The sequence below is a fragment of the Varanus komodoensis genome, unplaced genomic scaffold, assembly GCF_004798865.1.
Source record: "Varanus komodoensis strain SLA01 unplaced genomic scaffold, ASM479886v1 scaffold38, whole genome shotgun sequence".
In the NCBI taxonomy this organism is placed as follows: domain Eukaryota; kingdom Metazoa; phylum Chordata; class Lepidosauria; order Squamata; family Varanidae; genus Varanus; species Varanus komodoensis.
The window spans coordinates 6,106,552-6,132,383 of NW_025335909.1; the positions used below are offsets into that span (position 1 = coordinate 6,106,552).

At 48.5% G+C, this 25,832-nt stretch overlaps 1 protein-coding gene across 2 annotated transcripts in view; it reads left to right on the forward strand.

The window, feature by feature from the left end:
• Positions 1–25,832, forward strand: part of NCOR2 (nuclear receptor corepressor 2) — a 268,387-nt gene that overhangs the window by 43,002 nt on the left and 199,553 nt on the right. The window lies entirely within an intron of this gene.

Consider the following 25,832-nt stretch of genomic DNA (forward strand, 5'->3'; position numbering starts at 1 on the left):
CTTCATCTGGATTGCCGTATTGTATTTGCGCAGAAAGCTCTGATCCGATGCAGAGTTTAGCTGCTCCCTGGTGCCTCTGGCAGTGGGAAGGTGGCGGCCCCCAAAGTGGGGCCACTGTGTTTACAGGGATGCGGATCTGTCTAGACGGGGTTGTCTGGGAGCCTTCGCTCCTGCTGCAGAAGCGCACTTTGGGTTCTGCTTGTTATGGTTGGACTCTCTGTTTCAAAAGCAAACTAACCCGGCGGTGAAGAAGTCCAGCTGCTGGAGAGGAAAGAAAGAGCGGAGTGTAGAGAGGGCGCTGTGGAAATTCTTTTGCAAAGCTTCCTCTGGTGGCACATGTGTTGGTTTTCCAGCCCTGTGAGGGCTCTTGCTTTGAATGTGAGCAGAATGGTGTTCAGTGCTGAGCTCCCAATGGCCTCGGTTTGGGCGCCTTCCAGCTGTGCTTCGAGAGAGGTTTCCACCAGGCACCGAGGCCTGAGCCCAAAGTACAGGGTGGCCTTGGAGGCTTGGTCTGCCTGTGGTAGTCAAGCCAAGAATAATGGTGCCAGCCGTGGCCGTTACCTGCTCTGCACTGCAGCTCGGCAAGTCCTCGGGGGGAGATAACTCAATCCTCTCTTGGGCTTAAGTTGAGAGATGGGAAAGCTGCTGGGTGGAGATTTGGAAATTTGGCCCGAGGCCGGTCTGGGTGGCCCGGCAATGGAGAGGAACCTTCCCCCTTTCTTTCCTGCTCCACCCACAAAGCTGTGGAGGGTGAATTAAGGAATGTATACCTGGCGTTGTGCTGAGCTTTGGAGGTATGTGTTCAGTGGCTTTTTCTGACTGCCTCTGAAATCCAGTAAGGGATGGCCCTTCGTGTTTCTCACAGCTTGGGAGAAAGTGTAGCAGAGGTGCAGTTCGTACACTACGCTGTTTCACAGCACCCTGTAAAGCTTTTGGACATGCTTAGACCGAATTTTGCGTACGGTTTAAGTATTTTTCCCTTGTTACATAGAAACGATGAGACAGTTTGCGACACACGCACATGAAAAATAGTGGGGATAGACCTCATAAGCAATTGCCTCCTGGACTGATAACGGAGGCTTTTCTTTTTGTTTCCCCCATTCTGAAGAGGGTAAGTGGTGAGCAATGTATTAATTTTAACATTCCGACAAATAAATAAAAAAAGACCGCAAGCTGGAACAAGTCAGGTTTAAAACTGCAAATTGCAAAGTGATTGCTGAGAATGTGATGTTGGCAAGTACTGTTGTGTAACTGTGCACCGATCTAGCGGAAATACTCTGGGAATATGGACATAAAAATGGATTTACATTTAGATGGGCCATTTACTCCACCCACCATTTACTGGTCCAGTATTGTCACCAGTGTCTGGTAGCTGATCTTCAGGGGAACTGGACAGAGGGAAAAGTCTTCCATGACCTGCATCCTGATCTTACCAGGAGATGCCGTAAACTGAGAATTGAACATGTCATCTTCTGCCTGAATTCTCCTCCTGAGCTGAGTCAGTGGACTATGGTAGGAGGATGAAGAGCGAGAAGTAATAGGATAGACTTACTGGAAGGAATTCCTTAAATGCCTTAGCTTGGGTATTTGTACCACATTTGCATGCTGTGCATTTATCAAGAATATTGGGAGAAGGCTCCTTCTGGTAACAGGCATAACGAGGGAGGAAAGATGCTTTAAGGGTATTGTTCTTTGCATTGATGCTTCAATCCATCCTAGCAAATGTCTACACTTGAAATCAAAATTGATTTGGAACTGGTTTACGGAACACGTCTTACCTCCGGAAAATCTTGGGAAATCCTTAATTTTAGGAGTTCATGAGAAATTCATTTTAGGTAGAATTTCACCAGAATTGGCCCAGTTTGCATCTGCTGGACCTGAAAGCAATCCATTCTTGAAGTCTCTACATTTCCAAACTTGTGATGTGATTTGGGGCACAAAAAGCACATCTGATCGAAGATTGCATGCTTTTGAAAAATACGCACTAACCGTTTGCTCTTTGGGGGGAAACTCATGCATTTCAAAAAAGTGTACAGTTGATACATACCTTTGGAAAAATGTTCATGTAAGGACACGTCTGGACCCCCTGTCCCCAAATATGACATTCAGGTAAAGACGCAATTCAAAGCAAGCTTCAGGGTAGAAATCAAAGAACTTGGCTGAACTCTAGTTTACTGATTCGTAGATCCTTCATCTCAACCTGCTGGGTCAAGGCCCAGAGGACCTTCCTTAGAAGCCATTAAGCAGCTTTAATTTTTTTAGTGCGAATTTCTACCCTTCGTCCCCACAATACTGTGGGTGTTGCCAGGATGGTGTCAGCATTGATCCTGGGGGCGTGATTGAAATTCTGTGCTGACGAAAGCTGAACTCTTGAGCCATGTCAGCTCAGTGAAGTGAGACCCTTTTGTACAGCGGCCAGAATAGAAGCCGGGCTATTTTCTTTTGATTTGTGTTACTCTGGCTTCATAGATGTCAGAAAGTGATATTATACATTTACCATAAGGTCTCCTTTTGCGATGGTTCCGCCATTGTTATTTCCCAAGATACTGGCCTCAGAATTGTGGAAGGGAGCACTTAGAGCCACAATTTTGAGCGAGGGCCACCACGTCAAAGTCAAACCATACAAAAATGTGCAATAAAACTTCCCGCGCTCCTACCGGGACCCATAAAACATGAATAATAAAAAGAGCAGCTCCGGTCTGTCAGCCGCTGGCATATTTAATTCATCTTCCCTGTTTGGCATCCCATTTATTTTGTAACAACTCTGCCTACACTAAACCTTGAAAACTCACGGTCGGTGCTTGTGCACAACTTCCAGTGCCGCTCCTGTTTCGGGTTGACATCGTGACCAAGGTGCCAGGGGCCGGGACAGATGCAAGTAATGCGAGACCATGCTCGCACCCTGAGAGACGGCCGTGGAACGTGGAAAGTGCTTTTATGACATAACGGTCAGGCGCTCTAGATACTGGAGGCTGCGGGCTGGCAGCCAGATGCCTGGATGGAGTAAGTGGAGGGCAGAGTGGTCTCTCTCTGCCGACGGGGAAGTCAGCGGAGCGGCTCTGGGCCTCTTCCAGCTCTGCCGCGCTAAGGCCGAAAGCCATCAGCAAGGCTGCAGGTCTTCCTCTCCCGAACTTGCACTGCATTGGCTCTCTAGTGCCACCTGACCTTCTAGGCAAGGAGTATCCGTGGAGTATCCGTAGAGTAGCAGTGTCGGCCTGGGTCTGAAGCAGCGTGGGGTTGCTTCTCCAGCAGGGGGGCACAGCTTGGGCATGCCAATCCTCCCCGTTTTGCAATTCGCCCTCCAGTTCCATCGGATTTGAAGGGGAATGATGCCGATTCCACTGCAGCCTGAGAGCTGAAGCAAAGTCTTTGGTGACGGTGCTGGTAGTAGGTGCGAATTATGCAGAGGTCAGCAGAGCACAGGAATGACCGGCGTACATGATACGCCGATTGCCTTCCCCCCGCAGTGCCTGGAATAGTCTGTCGCCCTATGAAATCGAGAGAAGGATTTGCTCTGCGGGTTTGCAGGGGAGCCGAGCCGACTTTCCGGGCTTCCTGGTAGTTGTTTATTGCGGGCTCTGTTGCCCAAGAGGAGCGGATCTGGTCTCTGGCTTAGGCTCTGCCTGTGGAGAGGATCGTCTTACGGAGGCTGCCAGGTTTAAAAGGGCTTTTGGCCCCGGCCGCGAATAATGTTACTCTGTCAGGCTCCTGGAGTCCTGTCCATTTTGGAGTGCCTCAGTTCCCCAGCAGGGTTCTGCGACCCCATGGGCGTTTGGTGCCCCCCCCCCGCCTTGTGCATATTTCGCCCTCTGTTAAAAAGGTTGGCTTGTTCAGTTACTGGTGGTCAGAGCTTGAAGCTAACCCATGCTGGTAGTTTGGGCCCTTCTCCTTGGTTTTTGGCCTCCCTCTCAATGCCCCCAAGAGCTTCCCCAGAGCAGATTTCAGCCTTCCAGTTGGAAGGGGTTCGGCACCCCTTCCGTAGACGGCCAGAATGTATGAACAAGACCTCGTTTCCAACACACCTGACCGTCTGGTCAACTGGGGGCTTTAACAAACTGTGTGGTTGAATGGGAGACACCACTGGAACACAACTCTGGGGGTGTGTGACTAGGGAAACCCACAACTAGGGTTGGAAGAAAGACGGGAACTGTCGGACACAAGCGTAAGATTTTTGTGTCTCCCTGTTTCTTGTTTAAAAGCCGTACAAAGCAGGATCTTGTTTTCTCATTGTATTTTGTTCTTATGAAAAGGTTAATGGCCCCTTCCCCTTTAGCCAGCAAGCCGTAACCACCTCCCCCAGCCCTGCGTTTGCCCTGCTGGCTAGCCGGAGAGTTCAGCGGCATGTGGAGCTGCCTCTTGTGTCCAGCACACGGTCCGCTGCTCCCCCCGGCTCTGTGATTCTGTGCAAGCGTCATGCTCACGCCCTGGTTTTTATTTCGGTGCTGCTTGCCAGCTGTAGCACTTTGTGATGTGCTCCCTGGAATCAAATTCAAATAAAAATGTCGGATTTTAATGAGATTTTAAACCAAAGGTTAACAAATGAGACACGCTGATGCTAAGAGCAACAGGCAGTGCCTCCCGCAGCCTCCTGTGTCCTATTTGGAGTCGGTAGATACCTTGGTAAAGAGGGCAGTCTTAACCTGGCGCAGAAAAGTTAGTAAGTTTGGCTCCAGGTATGCCTTGGTGGGGAGATCATTGTGGAATTTGGGGGCCGCCACAGAGAAGACCCTCCTCCTCGTTGCTGCCCACTGAGCCTTCCTTGCAGGTGGCATTTGGGGGAAGGCCTCAGATGTTAAGTGTAGTGTCTGGGTACTCCGTGGTTGGAAGAAGCGTTCCATACAGTGTCATGTTCTCCAGCCATGTAAGGCCTTGTAGGTTATGGCCAGCATCTTAAGTCATGCATATAAGCATGTGGGCAGCTAATGCAGGTGGATCAGAACTGGAGTTATGTCTTCAGACCTTCTGGTCCCAGCTACTAGTCCAGCTGTTGCGTTTTTATACAAAGCAACTCTTCTGAATTCAAGAGCAGCCTTGTGTAGAGGCAGCACAGAGTTACTTGCAGTCTTAATTACAACATTGGGTGGTCCTTTTGAGAGGTAAATCCAGGGAGCATTGGTCTTCCGCACCCTCTTACAAAAATCCCTCGCAACCAAAGATGGTAATGATGCAAACATTGGGTAAGCCGTTTTGATTTGACTAGGAGTTGCACCATGTTGTTTATAAAGTATTTCTCTGAAAATCAAAATCAGTGTTAGCTGAATTAGAAACTGCTGGTGAAGACTAGTTAGCCTGCTTTGTTAACTGGAAGACTACTGTATTTTGACCTGATACTGCGTTCGGGCTTGATACACCTTTAGCAATACCTGGATCTTCATGGGAAATGAGGTTTCCAACATTATATGGACATGTAATCATCCCATACTCCACACATAGAAATGTAATAATAATAATAATACTAATACTAATAATAATAATAATACTTCACTGCAAGATTCCTACAGCTGTAGACTAACTTGGCACACACGATCAGGACTTGTCTGGCTGTCAAAACACAGAATGTGATTCATACGATGGTATTTATGCGCTATTTAAAGTTAATTACATATGGTCACTCAGCAACCATCTTGCCACTGTATGGACTTCCTTAGATTCTGCTGTGCAAATTCCTAATGATGAAAAATGTCACGCTGGCTGAAACCCTTAAAAAAATAACCTGGCACGAGGCCGTGGTATTCCTGAAGCTGGACACAGGTTAAGGAGGCCTCACGCACACGCCGCATCAAGCGAGCCGTGCCTCGTTCTCGCGTAGCCGCATCGTCTTCAGCGCACAGTTGGCCCCAAAAACCTTTAGGCAGCTGCGCATTGCTTTCACATCACATCACTTCCTCTGCTTCATGTCTCTGAAAAAGGAGATCGAACTGCCTCACAAGGCAGCAGGCAGACGGTTCACCAGCAGCACTGTGCAAATAGCCAGTGTTATTATCCCCCCCCCCCCCGTTGGTAACCCCAGGGAGGTGGGAAGAGAGGAGCCCTCCTGCATGCAAAACAATGCCTGGCAGCCTTCCCCAAGTTGGAGTCCTCCAGATGTTTGCGCCGATAAGCCCCAGCCGGCAAAGCCGGTGTCAGGAATGCCGGGGGTGCGGGTGGGGTGGGGGGTTGCTATCCCAAGGGCTTAAAGTGGTGCCCCGGGAGTGGAAGGCCGCCCACCTCCGTGGAGGAGAGGGGTCTGTAGAGTTGCAGTGTAGGAACTGTCCCTGGGACACTCCCAGGTGTATGGCGGCGGGGCGGGGAGACTGCCTGTCGCTGGAAGAAACCAAGATCCACCGCTGGAGCCACCTGGCCTTGCAGCGGGAACGGCGGGGGTGGGGGAGTTATCCAGCCTAACCAAATTCCTAGCCTTTCCCCATGAAGCTTGTCATAAAACTGAGGTATCAGCGTTTGACACTGGGCAGGATTTCGGACAGCCTTGTGCAGCCCCTTGCTTTGATTTGAAGAAGCTTAAGAAGTAGTGGGTTCTGGTGCGCGTTTTTGCAAGTGCTCGTGATTACGCATGCAGAATGCATCTTTCCTTGGCACAGAATTATTCTTATCTGAAAATCCCTGCCTGTGTGTAAGCAGGCCAAGAATGGGCAAGTTGTATCCTGATGTTACTGCCTGCTTTTGTATTCATTGTCTGTCAGTACCTTCATCCTGGATTGTCTTTGGAAAGCTCCTGGGGATGTCTGAAATATAACCCGCTTTCTTCAAAACAAAGCAAAACAAACATTGAAAAAAGTCTTTCCTGGAGCCAGGAAGTTGGAGTTATTGCAAGATGCAGAACAGTCTGTTTTGTTAAAAAGCTTTGAAGCGAAAAAGGAAAAAAGGGGGGGTGGCGGGGGGGGAATGCCGCTTGGAACAAGGGGAGAAGAATACAAGGGGAGAAAAAAGCGCTGGAGGTGAATAGAAGGGTTTCAGCAAATCTCTTTAAAAATAGTTCAAAAGGAAGGCATCAAACCTTGATTGTGCATGAAAGAACTCCCCAGAAAAATGAAAAGCAAAAGCCGTACCTACCCAGGCTGAATGTCTGACTGCACTGCCTCCCTGAACAGCAGGATCTTGTTGTCCACCAGGCTGTGATGTTGCGGTGTGCGCCAGATCTCCATCTGGAATCAAGGCGGGGAGGGTAGGCCTCCCCTGGCATCAAGGCTGCAGTCAAAGCCAACACAGAGGTGTGAAGGCCCAGGGGGAAAAGTAGTAAGAAACCCAGCATAATCGGCTGGGGGATTAAGCAACTTGCCCCCCCTGTTTATTTCTGAAAGGAGGCTCCCTGAAAAGGAGCAGAAATGGAGAAGAATGGTTAAAACAGATCTGCCCTTCCTGCTCCCGTTCTTACGTTTTAAAACCAGGACTCTGTCATCCCCAGATGTATTTTTGCCCTTATCTTTGGTGCATTCACGGGAGGAGGAGGAGGACCACCCTGACCTCAGCAAATCCGTGTAACCTGAGAATACACCCTGCATGTGTACAGTGACTCAGTCCTCAGTCATGTAAAGACGAAGGAGAATAGGGGTATGGGGAATGTGGCCATGGGATTGGTCACACATGGAATAATTAAACAAAATCTGAGCAAGACTTTATAAGATCTGAGTCGTTCTTTGGAGGGCGGGCAGCAGGTTGGGAAAAGCGGATCGGACAGCTTGCCTTGAGAATGGCCCGAACGCGGACGGCACGCTCCACATCTGGCTTGCGGAGCAGAACAACCCCTGTCCAAACCTCACCCCCCCCCCCCCCCGGTCGTCATACTTTTGCTGTCTTCTGTTAAATATGCTTGCTTGTTTGTACATTTTAGCCCAGGCTCTTCCCCGCCACGTGCTGGTTAGTTGTCAATGCTTCCTGCTTTTTCCCCTTTTTTTGTTAGCCACCTTGGCCACTCAGATGAAAAAGCAGGTTCAGCATTTCCAGAAATCTAATTGAGTCCTGGAGTCCTTCATTTCCAGCAGCAATTTCTTTCTGTTTATGTTTCTGGGTTTTTAATCACTTGCATTAAAAAACCGAAAACAAATGGCTGTATTTTTGGCTAGTGCACACAGAATATAAACCTCTTAGTTCTATTTTTAGACCTCTTTAGTAAGTCTAAATTGGGTGCACTGATGCCTCGCAGACCAGATATTGAAGTGAAATGGCTTTGACGTCCCTAGCCAATTTTCCATCTCCACAAAACGTGTTTATCCATCTTTGTCATCGCCTTTATCTTATAAGGGCTTGTTCTCGTGTTTTCAGTGAAGGATGAAATACCCTGAAAACCACCGTGCAGCCTTTTTTCCCAATGATATCTGGCTTATCAGAAGTATGAGGTTCAGGAATGATGTGCTGTCTAGCCTGAGCCCTGATTTGGACCAGGGGATACATGCTTTCCTTGGGCATAATCTGGGCATGGTATATAAACGGGATTGAGCTCTTCTGTGGGAAAATGGGGAGCAAATCTTGTAAGTTAAGAGGCCTGGAGACAGCTTACTCCGTTTTTGTTGACTTACACTTATGAGTGCCTCTCCGTTTCCTTCCCCTTTCTGTAAAATGGGCATAGTAGCAGCCTACCTTGCTGGGCTCCTAGGAGGAGGAGCAGAGAAGATCTGTAAAGGCTTTGGAAATTAAATGTGTACTCTAAGAGTACAAAGTATGAACCAAGAAATAGACCCCATTGATTAGAATTGATCCTTACCCTTGAGTTCCATTCCGCAGTATAACATGGAAAAGCAATTAGTATATTCCTGTTTACCTCTGCCTCTCTTTCCCTCTGGTTTCTTGTAGTCCTTTCAACAGCAAAAGTTTGTTTGGAAGCCCCTTGGGACCAGGGACCTTGCGCTCCTGTCGCACACATGGTTTTGACATGCCATGCATTCTCTATGAAATTCTCTGATTTTCCATGAAATCTGGTTGGCGTTAAAAGAGGATTGGAGGGAGGGGGCTGCCTGTGACTACTAGCCTTGCTGGCCATGTCCCTCCTTTAGCCTGCCTGCATGGACCGTTTGCTCCGGAGCTTGGGCGGGAGGCGGTCCTTTGCCCCATCTTGCTTGAGCGATCCCGTGGCGGCTGGTCTGGCACCAGAGTGCTGGGCTTGGGTGGCCCTTTGGTCTGATCCAGAATGCTTTTCTCATGTTCTTATATATAAACAAACATCCTTTCCACACAAAAGAAATCCTTCTAAGCCTGCACATTTGAAACCCTGTCTCACCCCATCGCTTAAGAACAATGTTTCTGCGTATGTTCACAAGTCGTGGTTGCTTCTCTTGCTTCTGCAGATCAGTCATTTGCATGGCGGCCTGTATAGCAAGAAATCCCGCACTCAGGGCGTCTCTGCGCCTCTCGCTTCCGCAGTATCCATCAGGGCTTCACAGACTTCAGACTTACACTGTAGTACGTTGTTTGTATGAATAGGCAGCTTCTCATGAGCGAAAAATCCCAGTGCAAGGTAATGGTTGAGACTTAACTTATTGCCGGGTGCTGCATGGTGGCTGATTTTAATAATTACCCCTCTCATTCTTAGCTTGTGCCAGATCGGTATTTTGTCAGGGAGAATTTTGATTAAACCATTCTGCCTCTGGTAGTTGTTAGAAATTCCATTACACCCCCCTCCACCACCACTAAAAATCCTTTTAAGCAATCTATTTATGAGCACACATAACTGAAGAGATTTAATTTGCTGTTGGTACTATGTGAGCTAATTACAGCGATTTCCTTCCGATTCCTCGGTTTAGATTCTCGCCATCCACCTAAATTTGTACTTTTAAAAATGATTTTCATTCCATTTTAGGGCACAGAGGATGTTTGTGGGGGGAAAAGCTACTTGGTCATTACAGAGATGAGTCCGGGTCTTTTTAAATCTTGGGTTTGTCACGATGTGCCAACTCAGCTGTGCCAACAAACCTTGATTAGTTATCCACAAATAACCCAGAAAGAAATCCCATGGTTTACTGTTAGGTTGTGAAATCAAAGTTAGTTAAAGCATGGGTTGACATTACATGTGAACCCAGAACTGTAGGTAGTTTATGGGCTGTGATGCCAGTCTACAGAGCAAGAGCAGTAAAAAAAAAAATCTCAGATGCCTTTTGTGCTGCAGCATTGCAAATGCATTCTGGATATGGGCTGGGGACAGGAAACAACCCAGGATTTAAGAAAAAAACAAAACAGATGGGTTAATTAAAGCATGGGTCAGATTATCAGTGAAACTAATGTTCCAGTTCAACGCTGGTTGATGTTGGTTGTTCTTGTGTCTCCACACTTATATGCTGGTTCTCTATTGCCTTGTTTTGTACATTTCCTCGATCGGCCAGCGTGCACTTTTTATTAACAACCTTTGATCTTCCATTTCATGTTCGCACGAAAGTATGTGAATTTTAAAATGCCGTGTTTGAGTCAGCATAGGAAAGAAGCTGAAGCTCTGTTGGTGTGTGGGTTCATCATCCACACAATTACTACATTTTGTTGCTGAATTTGTAGTGGTCATGTTGTGTCAACTTAGTGATACACTTTCACGAAGTGGATGTGTTTCCTTTGTCCCTTATTTGTTTGCTTAGCAAACCCGGATTCGGCACGCAACAGTGAGCCAGCCCAGGTGGGGTCAGATCAAAAGCTCAGCTCCGCAACTTGTGTTTCACGGTGGCCACAGGTACTGTCTCTGGTAGTGCAGGCGATGCAGAGTCATCATCCATGGTGACAGCCCCAACCTCCACGAGGTTTTTCCTAGTCCTTGTGAAGATCCACCCATGTCTGTGGCAATGACTGTTACTAGCGGAACCAAATTCTGTCTTTTCAGCTGTGTGCTGCGTGAAAAGTTCTTCCTTTTCTCTGACCGTTCCCTCTGGAGGTTGCTTTTTGTGTGCAGTCTTAATTTTTGACCCCCCCATGTAAAATAACACCATGCTCGTGCAAATTGGTGTAATTGCCTTCATGCAAATTTTGGGATCCTTTGATTATCTTTTGCTTTGAACCCTTGCAGTGCCTTTCCAGTCTCATTCTTTCTCTCTCTCTCCCCAAATTTGCCGTTGGGAACAAGAAAACATTTAGAAACGTATTGGTCATACGGCATTATTAGACTCGTAGTTTCATCACTTAGAAGAAGTGGATATAAATACTGGCTAATGAGTGACTAAACTTTTGTCATTTCCTCAAGCTATTGTGGAGGACAAGTGGAAATCCCTCACCCTCCCTGTCCTTACAGATTTCCCAGTGCCAAGTGGAGCGGTTCCAAGAGCACAGAGAAAGGCATTGGTAATTATGATCTTATGCCATAAGAACACTGTGTTCTGCTTACCGCCTTTAAACATTTGGACAATGCCTTTTGTAGCAGCACCTCTCTTGGTCTCCCACCTAGGACGTGCTCACAGCAGCTGTCTTTTTGGCGATAGGACTTGAGAACAACTGGTACCGCCGGTGTTGCGTCACGGGGAGAGGCCAGGTTGGGATCAACGTGTGGGTCTTTCTACTGAATGAGAAGCGTCTTGTTAGACGAGACGGTCCTGATTTATCCAGGGTGTGGGCCACAGAGAAACCCATTCCCCATGTGAGCATCCCCTGGCTGGCTGGCTGGCTGGCTGGCTGGGTGAAAGTAAGAACTCTGCACTGCGACATGTGTTGCAGGCCGCCCTGGTCCAAAGGGACATTTCCTTAATGTCTTGGCTGGCTTCCAGATGTAAACTTGCAGAATAACAGCGTGTTTTGCACCCAGTTGCTGAGGAGCAAAAGCAGGATGGCGCTGTGAAAGCCCCGTTTTGGGCTTCCCGTGGGCATCTGGTTGGTCGCTCTGGGCACAAAAATGGCAACGAGGTAAGCCTTTGGTCCGACCCTGCATAGCTCTCCTTATGCTCACAGTAAAAGCAGAAGGACCTACATATAAGTATGCAGAAGCACTTCGGATGATGGGGAAATCTAGCCTGGCAGCCAGCTGGATACCCCTGGGGAACACGCAGTGAGCCTGCAACCGCATCTCCCGTGAATGTCCACAGCCCCAGGCATGCAGAAGCCTTTTGCCCCTGATCAGTAGCCTTTCTCGGTTAGAATGTGGAAGTGACACTGCAGAGACTAAATACTCACTTGGCTCTGAGGCTGACTGGGTGATCTGGGGCCTGACCCTCTCTCTCAGCCTTTCCCACTTGATAAATAGTTGTGAGGATAAAATAGGCTGGGTGTGAGAGACAAGACATGCATATAGACTATAGGGATTGGGTGTCCCCCCCCCTCAAAATACAGCATCCCAAGTAGAAAGCCCAGGTTCTGAAAGTGAGTGAGGAGGAGGAGGAGGAGAGCTGGAATATGTGACTAAAGGATCAAGTTAACCAGCAAGATTAGCTGAGTGACTGGTGAGAACCAGAGGCAGTGTGATTCAGGGGAATACTATGGAACAGGGAAGGTCAAAGGGGTAGTTCATCAAGCCAGTGGTTCTTCGTTAAGCCAAATGAGTGGACCAGTTTGTCTGATGTTCTTGTCGTTTGGCCCACAAGCGGTGCAAACCTCCCTGAAGTTGGAGCCAGTCTCTTTTGAAGGAGAAGGGAGGACGAGGCGGATTCATTTAGCATCAAACGAGCACTAACTCCACCAGTCAGAGAGAGATCTGCTTTGATAGATGCTACTTATTAACAACTTTATTATTATTCATTCTGTACACGAAGGCCAGGCTCAAACAGCCAGAGCTGTAATTTTAGATGCCTTTCACCTTGTTCTGCTGGAAAGGGGAGAGATGAGCTCATGGCATGTACATTGCATGGAATTTCTGTTGATGAAGTTGGGATGAAAATGTAATTCTGAATAACATAACCAAAATCCTGAAATCCCAACACATGCTCAAAAAAAAAAAAACAGAAAGAAATTGAGAAATAGCAGCAGCGGCATCGGGCTGTTTCAGAATTGGAAAAAGAAGTGAGGGCACCTTCCTTTTCTTGCCCTCCTTTCCTGATGCTTTCACTAGAGAGGCATTGGTTTGCTCGGAGTGGGAGGGCAGGGGCAGCCATGGCTTCGGCCTCTTGGCTGCTCCCGTCTCTTTCCCGCCACCCTCCCTGCATTCATGAGCCCCTCTTGACCTTGGAGAGCAGCCACTGTGGCTCTTTCTGGGACAGCTGTGAGGGGAAGGGAGTCGGCGCTCCGATTCCCAGCTCTGAGTCAGAATGCCATCCCTGCTCTTGGAACTGGGGAGCTGAGCTTTCCTGTGTCCCCTCAGACCATGCCTAGGGGCCATAGGAGCATTCCTGCTGTGAAATGCGTGGTTGGGCCGGGACTGGAAGCCAAGCTGCCTAAGTCCTGGTCTGGCAACAACCTTTGCAGCTTGGTTTTGGGAGATCTTTTGAGCAGGCCTTCTGCGTGTCTCCCCACGGCATCCATCCCCCGAATGCCTGCGGGAAAGCATCGCGCCTGGCGCTGGGAAGGTGGCAGTGCTGGCACCGAGCGAGCTTCCTCGGGGAGTGCGTTCCATAAACAGGAGGATGAGCATTCGCCTTGTGGTGCCTCCTCCAAAAGAAAACTCTCCGAAAAGGAATCGGCAACAACTCGTGCGAAAACGCAGCCAAAACAGTTAACGAGCATGGAAAAATGGTCGCAGTTTGAAACCTATCGCTGCAAAACTCGAAAGAGTGGGTTTGCTGGGTGATAAAAACCCGTCCGTTAAGCAAATATTTAATGGCCACGAAACAAATAATTTGAAAAGGAAAAGCGAGCGTATTTGGCTGGGTTAGCCATCAGGGAGGGAATACTTGGAGAGAATTTCTGTTTTTTGGAAGCAGAGCTATTTAAATTAACAGCAGTAAAACAACAACAAGAACAACGACAAGGGAGAGCCCTGGTTGTGTGAGTCTGCCTGGAGCCTTCTTGGATGGCATCCGGAGTTACCATAGCTACGGAGAGACATACTCATTGCCAGAACTGAAGTGGGGTGGCAGAACATGGGAGTGGGGGCAACACTTCATGCGCAAACATTTGGCTTAAGCATTAGAAACACAGAACATTTATGTAATTTTAAGTGTTTGTCAGTTGAGGCTGGCTGGGGTTCTGAGGGAAAGCTGTGGGCTTTTGCTTGCTTGCTTGCTCTTTGTTTGTTTGTTGGTGTTTTTAAGATGGGCTATTACGATCATCTAATTAATTTCTATACTGTCCAGTAGCTGAAGCTCTCTGAGTAGATTACAGCAGCACATAAAATACAATAAAAATATTGTGTGCTGTACAGATAATGGGGAAAACCTAATAAAATTTCACTGTAAAATTGAAATGCCAAATTTAGAACTGAATTTAAACAATTATAATAGCCAGCAGAAGTTCAGACAACAGGACCCATTGAACAGCTGACAGACTGTCCCGATGTACTGTTCAGAGCTAGCGAGAGAGCCAGTGTGATGTAGTGGTGAAGAGCATGGGACCAGGACTCAGACAATCTGGGTTCGAGTCCCCGCTCGGCCATGGAGCCCACTGGGTGACTTTGGGCCAGTCACAGGCTCTCAGCCCAACCTACCTCGCAGGGTTGTTGTTGTGGGAATAAGACTGAGAGCAGCAGGTCTGTACCCTTAGTGACCACGCTTCCATTAATTTTGCTCAGCTGGGTATTGACCATTGCTGATATACATGTCCTGCTTTCTGTTCTGCCGGTTTGCGTGCTGGTTCTCTTCCGAGGACCGTGTCTGGTGCTTCTGTCTCTTGCTTCGCTCAATAACCTGACTCAGTCTCCTTCGTATTGAATGCCATTTTAGCTGTTCAGGCGCTTTCACATTTTCTACTTTGGAAAATTCCGCAGTGGTTTTATAGTCTGGCCATAAACTGCCCAGAGAGCTGTGGCTGTTGGGAAAATGTTGAGGATTGAGACGTTGGAGGACAGGTGGCTCGCCCTCTGTCCTGCTGCCACGTTTCTCTTCTCCAGTCCGGGGGTCTCGGGGCCGGTCGCTGCAGCGGAGTGCTCAGCTTGGTTGGCCAAGCCAGGGCAGCGACCCCCGCAAAAAAGCCCGGCCGAAAGAGAGGCCGCGTGCCGGTGGCCAACGGCAGCCTCGCATGCCGCCTATTCCCCCCTGGACCGGAGGAGCGCCCGGAGCCCTGTGTATCCGTGACGGCCAGCTGGCTTTGCTCCTGCCACGGCAGCTGCCATGTCCCCCATTCATTCCTGTGGGGCAAAGTGCGGGGCTGTGCACGGGGGCACCACGAGGCAGTAGGATGCCCTTGCCTTTGGCGGACCCAGCGTCTTGGGTTTGCCCCTGCAGAAGGAGGCAAAGCTCAGCACAGGCCCAGTAAGAACTCGGTTCTGCTTGTGAAAGTTGTGCGCATGTTGGCGCAATTTGGCTCCGAGTGTGCCACTCTGGGAAAGCACCCCCCCCCACTCGCTTTGTCCGCCTCTGAAGGCCCTTCTGTCCAGGATCACGGCCCCTGTTATCATTACACTGCATTTCTCTCTCCCTCAAGGCAGTTCTTCATTCCTTTGTCATCCTCGCAGCAACGATCCCGAGAGCCGTTCGGCTGCAAGGGAGTGACCGGCCCTGCACTACCCAGTGACCTGGATGGCCCAGTGGTTAGAAGAACTGGGATCTGCCAGATCCCCGTTCACCCCCCACAGGCTCTCGAGAATTCACCCCACAGAACTCCCTGGGGCCACTGAGAGGGGAGCCAGTTTCTTCGCCGAGGCCTCCTCCTCGGTTTTGCGCCTCGGCCAAGCTCCGCGCAGCCCTCGGGGCCCTTCCCTCCCTCCCGCCCGCCTCGCTGACCGGCGCTGAGAACAGCTGGGGCGTGTGCGGATCTTTCAGCTGCTCCCTGTGCTGGTCAGCTGCGTGTGAGGGAGGGACCTTGGCGACGGGGGGTGGGTGGCCTGTGTGAGGGGGCCGAGCCCCCTCTGCTGCGTGGCCGCAGAACCCCCGGTGTCCTGGTGCACCGTTTTTAACATTTGACTTTCTGCATGTGGGATGTAGCAACTGTTCCCCATCTGTCTGTTCCTCTTTGCCTTTCTGGAGGAGCAAACACACGCGCGGAGCAAATCTTAATAACTCCAGAGAGTCGTGTTGTTCCCGGAGGCCCTTTATCTGGAAATGAAAGGGCTCTCCTTTGCTTCTCGGCTTCTCCTTTCGAATACAAGTGCTTCCCCCTCTCCGATTTCCCGCAGGCCCATCATCCTGCTGAAATTGAAATATCAAGATGTCTGGAGCAGCAGGAAGCCGTATCAGTGTGTTGACACCTGGAGGAGCGATTTTTCTATTAGTTTTTATTTAAAATAAAATAGGCCCTTTGGTTTAGCTGGCAGAGGACATGTTAAATAATGTATTAAAATCCCCGCTCCCGATGGAAGGCATCCTGCCCCTCCCTACCCCCCTTTTCTCGGATTAGGACTCAGTGGCAGCTCTGAAATTAATTACAATTAATAGGGAGTTGAGTCAGCTGTAATGTGGGGAATAAATCTGGAGTTGTGAACAGTGCCGAGGGTGGGCAAGGTAAGGGTGGGCTCACCGCCTCCAGTCTCGTGTGGTGGGCTTGTTCCATGTTCCCCACCCCCCAAAACCCCTGTGGTCGCCAGTGCATATCAAAAGCATATTGTTATTTGATGTTTGTGTTTTACACTGTTCTCACCTGGTGTTATCGTTGCAACCCGCCCGGGGAGCTGCCGCGGCTAATAGGGCGGATTAGAAATCAAAGAATAAACGATGAATGAAATAAATTAAATGTACGGAGTAGATGGTTGGCATTGCTGCCGCTGCTGGCGGGCTTTCCTGTTCTGTCCCCGGAGGCTCTGTGCAGCCTTGGTTGGGGGCTGGGGGGGCTATATGCTGGGGGGGGCAGCGGTGCCTGGCTCTCCCTCACCTGTATATACACGCATGCAAAGAGCGTTCCCCTCTCAGTGACCGGAAGCTACAAGAATCGGTCGCCACGGGTTGTTGTGTCTTGCAAACCGAAAAAGGGTGCTTTATTTATTTATTTATTTATTTATTTATTTATTTATTAAAAAATTTCTATGCCACCCCTTGCCGAAGCCTCGGGGCGGCTCACAACATCGAATAAAATACACAATAAATTAAAACAATAACAATTAAAATATATACAGTAGAATAAAATAAGCCGCCCTGGCCAAATAAAATTCAATAATATTAACATTTAAAATGCTGCTTAAATAAAAATGTCTTCGCCTGTTGCTCCAGACACCCTGGGAGGTTTGCACGAGATGCGCCGCGCCACCGGCACACTGTACCTGGCATATGCAAAATGCCTGCGGGCACCACAATCCACCGTATTAATGGTGCTGATTGGAGGGGCGCTCTGTGATTGTGAGCTTGTGCCAAGCGGAGGGGAGCCTCAGCCCCAGGGGCCGCCGTCTCCACAGCTGGGCGAGCCACGGTGGGCTCTGGTGACCACGTAAATTGTCCCGTGGTCTCTCCCACGTGGCTGCCCCCACTGCTCCTCCTAGCCCAGTCTGGGGCGGTTCTCCTTTTTTCGGCGCTCAGACCGGCCGCCGTCGAGTTAGCTGAAGGCCTCGCGGTGCCCACGGGTTGCCCAGCTATACAGCCACGCTGGGTCGAGTGATCTTGAACATACGCTTTCGCTTCTCCGTGTCAGAAAATAAAGCACCCGGAGCCCTGCTCATGCTATAGGGCTGGACACAACTGGATAGACGTGCATGATGGGCCAAGTCTTTGCTGCAGCAGGCCTCAGGCCCCCAGGCCCCTCTGCGTGTTCAGCAGGAAGGTCTGAGAAGGGATTCCAAGCATAGTTGGACAGAGGTCACATCTTCTGCAAGCAAAGCATTGACCTGTGGCCTCTTACTGTCTTTGTAAGAGAAAGCTCCCCCGCCTGGCTACCTGGGTGTCATTTTTAGTGGACACAGACAAACAGCCTTATTAATTGAGCAACTGTATTTATACCCTGTCCTTCCGCACAAAGAGTCCAGGCAGCCAGGCCTAGATTTCTGTATAATTGAGTATTGTGCCTGCTTCATTATTTGGATTTTAAAAAGCATTTCCCTTCATCTCCTCGTTGGTTTGGAAGCTGCAGTGAGAGCCAGTGACAGGCTGGCTGGGTTTCATAAATAGGTAAATTTAGAATGTAAAATATTCTGATGAGTGGCAATAGTTTTCATCCTGTAGCTCATCCCTGCTGTTATTATAATGATGAAATAATGCAATTACCGATAGTGAGGGGAAATGTGATAACACTTATACCATAGCAAGCCTGTTATTCCTTGTGACGCCGCAAGACTTCATTGTTTTGTTTGACCATGTTTTTTCTCTCCAAGCTATTTGTGTTTCCAGGACACTGTTGTTGTATTCTTATTTTAGCAAATCTCTTTTTTATCCTTCTGTCCCCTCCTTCCCCGAGAGCTGTTTTGGGTAATGTGCCATTTTGTTCTCCGTGATTTCTTTCAGGTTCATCTCCATGCACGATTTATAACAATACGGTAGAAATAACAGCTGAGAGGCTTAAGGCCAGAATGATGTGCAAATGACATCTATCTATAAATGAGTCTGAGCCAAAACATCTGAAGGTTTTTACTTAATCCAATTTTCTTCAATCTTGCACTTTACTTAAAATGACACAAATGTCAAAACAGGACTCTGGCTCTTCTTGTTGCAGAATCTCCCGGTGAGAAAGGAAAAGGCTAATTTCTGTACACTGCCGACTTTCAGAAATCATGCTTTGAATTAAAATAGCCTTGCAAGGGATTTCACAGAGCCTACTAGCCTATTAAAACCGGGCTACCTATTTATAGGTTTGGTAGTTGTTTGAGAGCCTACAAGAAGAGTGAGGGTGAACTCCAGCTTGGAGAAGCTCTTGGGGACTGAAGTGGATTTGGATCCAGTGTGATCCAAAATACACCAGCATATTTAAGCTTACAGCTCTTACGGCTGATAGCAAAGCCTTAGGAGAGGCATTGTGTGAGCTGGACGCCTGTTCTTCTGTGGGTGATATAAGCAGAGTAGTGAATTTTCCTTTCTATATTTCCTCTTTTATGTGAGGTTTATTTCACGATTGGAACAGGAACGATTTTATCCAATGCATATAATTCTTGCTTAAGTGCAGAAGCTGAGCAATAGTCAAAATATCGCATCCCTTTAGTCTCAGGTGGTTCTTTTCAACACAGCCATCGCTGTTTTCCCGTGCACCTGATCTTGCACAATCTCTCCCATCAACTCCGCAGTTGCTCTTAAGCGCTGCCTTCCCCTGCTGGCTGTTGAGTAGCTGCTGGTGCTTTGGAGAGGATGGTCAGGATCGCTGACTCAGGTCGGAAAAAAGGAAAGCTCATGAAACACCAGAGAGGAGGCGTCTTCCGCTTTCTGCAAGCTGAAACCTCCATTTGTGCTATCATAAGCAAGCCTCTGAGCTTTTCTTGGCTGAATCTGCAATTGCAGAACTCTTTATTTGAGAGTTGCTTGAGCAGAAGTACAGAAACGCAAGGTAGCATCCGCCGGGGTGCTGTGCTCCCACTGGTTCCTGTGAACAAGCCGGAACTCCTACAACAGGGATCTGGTGCTTCATAAAACACGTTGGAAATGTTTTATGACTTTCTGCATGCAGGAAATTAGCATCTCTGCTTCCTGCCCAAAGCACCGACTCTGAGCTGCCCAAGATGGGGGTCCCACTGGCCCTTGGGCGGCCTTGGAGCGGGCTCGAAACGTCTTGCCCCTGTTGGCTCAAAAACTGAAAAATGTGGGCAGTGCCTGGAACTGCACATACTCGCATGGTTGTGAAGGGTATAATTTCCAGGAGGTTTATCTAAGGCTCGCCTTTCTGTACCATGCTATAGCTTGAGACTCTTTGATTTGGTTCTTGGGGACCAGCTTATTGGTTTATATAGAGGTTTTTATCTTCGGTGACAGGAGGTCCTGGCTTCTCGGACAAGCCCATGCTCTAAAAGAGCACCACTTTTTCAAAGAGAATTAGCATAACTCAGTGGTCAAGTCTATGCTTTGCTTGCAGCCTGTCGTAGGTACAATTCCTGGCACTTCCGGCATAAAAAGTCAGGCACAGGGATAGGAAAGGCGATGCCTGCGTCCCTCCAGTCTGAAAAGCAGTTTTGGACTCGGTGCATAACTAGCCCAGTCAGTATAAGGCATGTTTCTGTGTTTTTGAAGCCCCTGTGTGTCTAGGCGTACAGTCTGATTTGTGTCCTCCTCCTCATTTGACAGCATGTGTACATTCAAAAAATACACATGAAGAAACCTCACTTTTGACAAACATGCACAAATAGGCTTTATTCAGTGGGAGAAGAATGCATCCATTTCAAGATTATCGCAACTGATAGACACCTTTAGAAAAATGCACGCGGAGATATACAGAGATTTTCTTGTGCAAAGAACAAAACCTCAAGGTTTGCAGACTGATTTAGACTAGAGGTGGGCCAATCTTCAGGAAGGAATTTGGGAAACGTGGGCAAGCTTGACCTTTGCTGATTTGCAAAGCCCTAACAATTCCACACCGCAGGATTCGTTCTTAGTGTGAAAGCCTAATTTGCTGGTCGTGCAAGAACGGTTTCCTATTCTGGACTTCACAATTAAGTGTGGCATAAGAAACCAAGAGTCTTGTGCTACTGAGCAAGCAAGAGGAGGAGGGGAGGGATCAGCAGGAAGAAGGGTACTTGACCTCATTACTTGTTTGTGTATGAACAAAACAGGCGCGGTTCTGGGAGCCTGAAAAGTCTGAACCGGACCTCTCTGCAATGTAGATTTGCGAGTGGTTCCTTGGCAATGCTTCCCAGGCAATTTGTGCTCCATGCTTTTTAAATGTGGGACGAACTCTGTCATGGACTAATTTTCTTCACGGACTGCTTTGACTAGGCATTGCTCCCCACACAGAACAACCAGTGAGAAGGAAGTTTGCAATGCTCCGTCTTACCTGGGGGAAAAGGCTAGAAGTCAGAGTAGAGGAGGGATTAGGTGAGGGTCTTTTTCGTGTGTTCCTTTGACTGCCTGGTTGTCCTTTTTGCTTTCAGTCCAACAAACATATTGTAGAAATACTAAAGATTAACTCCCACCCCAAAAACGGCCTTACACAAGAAATATCCTTTTTATCAGACAAACAGAACTTAAGTCTTATGTTGTGAGGATTTTAGTTGTCCACTTTCTCCTTCCTTGACTTTTTCTTTTGGTTTTTGTCTCCAGATGAAATGTTGCTTTAATCCAAAAGACATCCTCGCTCTCTCTCTCTCTCTCTCTCTCTCTTTCTCTCTCTCTCATGGACCCATGGACTTTTTGCATTTTGTTTTCAAAGTGCATTGAACATTGTTCCCTTCCCCAGCTTTTCCTGCTAAAATTCAATAAGAAATCTCAGACTCAAGCTGCCTTTTCGCTTGCATCATCACCAGTAATTGATGGCTGAAATGAGTCATGTTGTGAAAGTGTTCACCCCACCCCCACACACACACACACATATCTTTTCTTTTTTTGAAGACTAGGGTTTCTCTAATAATAGCAACTAATAACGATACTTCCCTAGGATGCTGACTGATGGTTCTGTGGCGAAGGCATCATAAAAGAGCTGGGAGATTTTGCTGAGAGCCACCTTTGTTTTCTGTGGCAGCTGGTGAGACTTCGGAAGGGCAGTCTGTACCCACTGAAAGCAAGCAAGGCAGAAAATAGAAATGGGAGAAAGGGCTTTTGTGAAATGTGGCGAGGGAAACATGCATGTTCCTGGAATGAAATGCTGATTAAGAAAGCACGGCAATAAACGCTTTGCCATCATTAGGTTGATAGGCAGCCCTTCCACAGCCAAGCTCATGGATCGTTACTTACCTGAGCACCTATGGCGAGTAGAATTTCCCCCAGGAAATGGGGGAACCTTTTGAAAAAGGGCACCCTGCTCCCGTTTCTAGAGCGAGGTACAGTTGAGCCAGTGGAATGTCAAATGCAAAACGAAATGGGAAGGAGGATTTCCTGAATTTAAACCACGTGAGGACTTTTGTTGTTCTTTGAAATTGGAGAACCTACAAAAGCTGTTTAGAGATGTGGCCAGGTTCAAAGCAATCCAGGCACATATTTTGCAGCTTTTGTTCAGGTTGTTCAGTCATCAAAAAATACTGTTTTGTGATCCAAGCAATTATGTTTGACAAAGGAATCTCTGGCGGGCAGCTTCCGTGACATTTCGGGGACATCGGAGGTTGTCTGTGCCAGCATAATTTCTGTGCATTAAGAAAAGGGTGGGTGGGTGAATGACTCAAATGAGCATTGCTTTTCTCCAAGAGATACCCCTTTCAGGTGCATAAAATGGAAGGGAAATCTCCCAAACATTGCTTATCTTAGTACGGGGTGCAGAGAGACAGGGGACCTGTGATGAAGAAGGATTCTGAGCTGTTGAAGTGGCTTGAGTTAGTCTTTAATGTAGGTGGGGAATGCTGGTCAGTCAAGTAAACATCTCTTTGGATATTAATGGTAAACTCATTAATGCGCTTTGATGTTAGGTGCGTTCCTCCCTTTTTAGTGTTTCCCAAGTGGAAGGTGCTATTCGTGGCTGCTTGTATGTTTTTCTTTTGAGCTGGCCCTGACTTTGATCCAAATTCCAAGCCCATTGCTTCCTCTCTCCCTCACCTCTGTTACTCGAATGAATAGAGTCCTGGCTAAGCACAACCATCCACAACTGTTGCGCAGCCGTTCTGACCACCTGAGTGGGTCTCCAGTGGTTGACCAGGTAGAGAACATCTGGCTTGTCACACGGCGCTCTGGATGGGTCACTGTCCCCTGGAATCAGGAGCGGTCCGAAAAGGAAATGAGAATATACTGCAACATGCCATGGTCGTCCTCGCACACAATAATTCCCCGATTACAGAAAGCTTTGGGATCGGCACTAAGCCACACTTGCGGAATCAAAATGCTCCGCCGTTTTGTAAAGCAGGTGTGAGTGGCACCAGCCGATGCCGCGTGGAGCGTGGCAGCTCCTTTCCCCCAAAGCACAGCTCTCTTGAGGCATTTCTTCCACTGCTGCTGTGGCACGGATGACTGGGCAGATGAGCGGGAAAAGCTGCCGAGACTCCTGGAACCATCATCGGGATTTGGCTCCGGAGGATCCAGTTGCCAGCCTCTGCCTTCAAGAAGAACGGAAGCCTCTTCCCCCTGCAGCCCACCCTTTATCTAGTGTGAGATGCACTTAGCGTAATGGCTGCTGCGTTTCATATCACCGCTGCTCCCCCTCCACCCCGCATTTCTAGTCCAGTCCCTGTTTGCCTAAGTGGCAAGAGTAGTGCTGGAGATAATGTATGTTTTTAATTAATAGCTTTCGCCTGGAGTGTGAGGGTGGGGGATTTGGCCGGAGCCTCCTCCAGAGCGAGTACAGTGCGTGCCCTCTGTTCCGCACGACATAGGTGCTTTTTCCAGCTGGGCTCAAATTGCTATTCAAGACCTCAGAAGTGTTTTTCCCCAGCTTTGCAGGGAAACAGCTCCAAACACCTCTTTTACTCCTCCGGGCGTGCATCACACCTCCAGAGGCAGTGTAGCCCGCGGCAGGGGCAGGCAGCCGATCCTGGGTGCAGCGGGAAACGTGCTATAGAGGATCACGTGGCTGGAGAGCGGTGGTCTGTCAGTCCCCCTCTGCCCTGAAAGACGGAGGAAAGGGAGGGTGCACACTCCATGGTTGATTTCTGGGAGCTGCTTTTTGGTGGGGTGACCACTAAATGTAAACAGGCCCTTGATCTGTGCACCACACTGGGGCAGCAAGCCAGGGAGCTGCTTCCTGCCTGCCAGATGCAAGTGCTAAAGCTCTGTGTCCTTATTTTCTTCTGCTCTGAGCCCTGAGCCAAGTCTCCAGGTTAAGACCCAGAGCCCAGGCTGAGCGCTTTCCCTGGCATTGCAGTGGCCGTGTCCCCCTAGCTCATGCCAGGAAGACCCTCCAGCCCCCTCCTGCAGTGGCTGCATCTCCCTTGATAGAGACTTACTCACGAGCATTCAGGAGGATGGGAAAACAGCCTACAAGCGTATTGTCTAGTTACCATGAGTCACTGAGCGGAGGGTTCTTGAAGGTAATTGCTCCACCCACTCTGCAAAGAATCAAACGGTTGCAAAGAGAAGTTGTGGTATGCATTTTGGAGGAACTCGGGTACGCCTTTTGTCTGCTGGAGTCTCACTTGTTTGTGAATGGATGGATGTCCAGAGCTTTGTTACGTGGGATGCTGCTTCGCAAGTGCTGCCGAGTGATTCCGTCCGGCTTATTTCTGGGCAGAGATGGAGACACCTTGTGCTCCTTGATTCTGAGCAAGGCTAAATTGGCAGTAATCACGTCCGGCCCCACCTGCTCTGTCTTAGGTCCTCCCAAACTTGCGGTGCGGCTCTTGAGATGGTTCCCGTGTTGGAACTGGGCCCTGGCAGGTAGAAAAGTGGGCAGAATCTGCAGCCAAGACTGGCTCTGAATTCCATAGCAGGAGGCCTGGATGCATCGAGCCGTGTCTGGATTCCTTGACCCACATGCATGCGGAGGCAGCGCTGACGTGTTTGTGGTCAGTGGAGGATGGCTTTATTGGTAAAGGCTGATTTTGTAGGCCAGAAGGATGGATGAAGCCGTGCTTCCTCTTTCTTCATGTGTGTGCAGTTTCGGTTGAGACCGAGGTCTGTGGCTTGTTTCCTCTCTGGCAGAGGTCAGAGAAAGTCAGAAGAAGCCGTGTTTATGGGGGCCACCGCTTGCCCCATGGCTGTTTCGTAAGCTTTGCAAAAAAAAAAAAAAAAGTCTTCTGCTTAAAAACAGGAACAAATGGCGTGACTCTGAGAAGGTGGGCAGTGACTGAGCAGCAGCTTTCCTGCCTCCCCCCAGGCAGTGCTGGGCAATTTATGCTTTGTATAATTAAGAGTTAATGTGGGAACTAAGCTTAATGCCTCTTTAAACTGGCAGTCAAAGGAGCTGCACAGAGACATTTGTTACTTTTAATAGAAATCCTGACAAAGCCAGGCGTGCAGCCATCTCCAAGCAAAGGAGCTTTAAGTGTCCATAAAAACCAGCAGGTTGTGAAGATTTGCTTTGTTTGTTCATGGAACAGGGTGGTCGCCACGTTGGCTCAGGAAAAAAGAGAAAATTTTGGTCTTACGGCATGAGTAGAAATGCAGAAGTGCAGAAACAGCAAGGTTGAAATGGGCCACCAAAATAATCCAGAGGTTGGTGTGTTTTCCTTGAGAAGAAAGGCTAAAAAAGCTTTCTTCAACATGGTGGACTCCGAATACCTTGAGCTACAACTTCCGCATTCCTGATCATTCATCATACTGGTTGGGGCTGAATTTCTGGAGGGCACCAAGTTTGGAAAGACTGGGTTAAAGCATTTAGCTTCCAAAGGAAACTGATTTGTACATGTCTACTCAGAAGAAAGCTTTTTCCTAGCCTAGTGGTCTCTGTATGATGTGGACTACAGCATCTTTCATCTGCTGGGGCTGATGGGAGCTCCAGTTGAAAACATCTGGAGGGAATCGGTTTGGAGGCTGAGTTTAATATTGATTTAGAAAATTATGCATGGTGTGGAGGACGGGAAGCTTTTTCTCCCTCTTTCTCTCACCCAATTAAATTGATTGGCAGTAGATTCAGAAGAGGCAAAGGAGGAAATGCTTCTTTTCCAAGCATATATTTAATTTGTGGAATTTGCTGCCATGAGATGCAAGGCCTTCTGTGGGTTTAAAAGGCGTTTAGAGACATTGACGCTGCTAGAGGAGGAGCAGTCTATCAAAAGAATTACTAGTTTAGGTGACAAAGTTGAATTTCCAGATTCAGTGGTAAAATGCTGCTTCATACCAGCTGCCTGGAGGCAAGAGCAGAAGAGGGTTACTTCTCTTATGTCTTTGCTGGGGGGCTTTTCTGGACCATCTGCCTGGCTGCTGTTGGAAGCAGAATGCTGGACTAGATGGGCAGAACCTCAGCAGGTTCTGTACGGTTCTTTTTGTGAGTTTTCCACC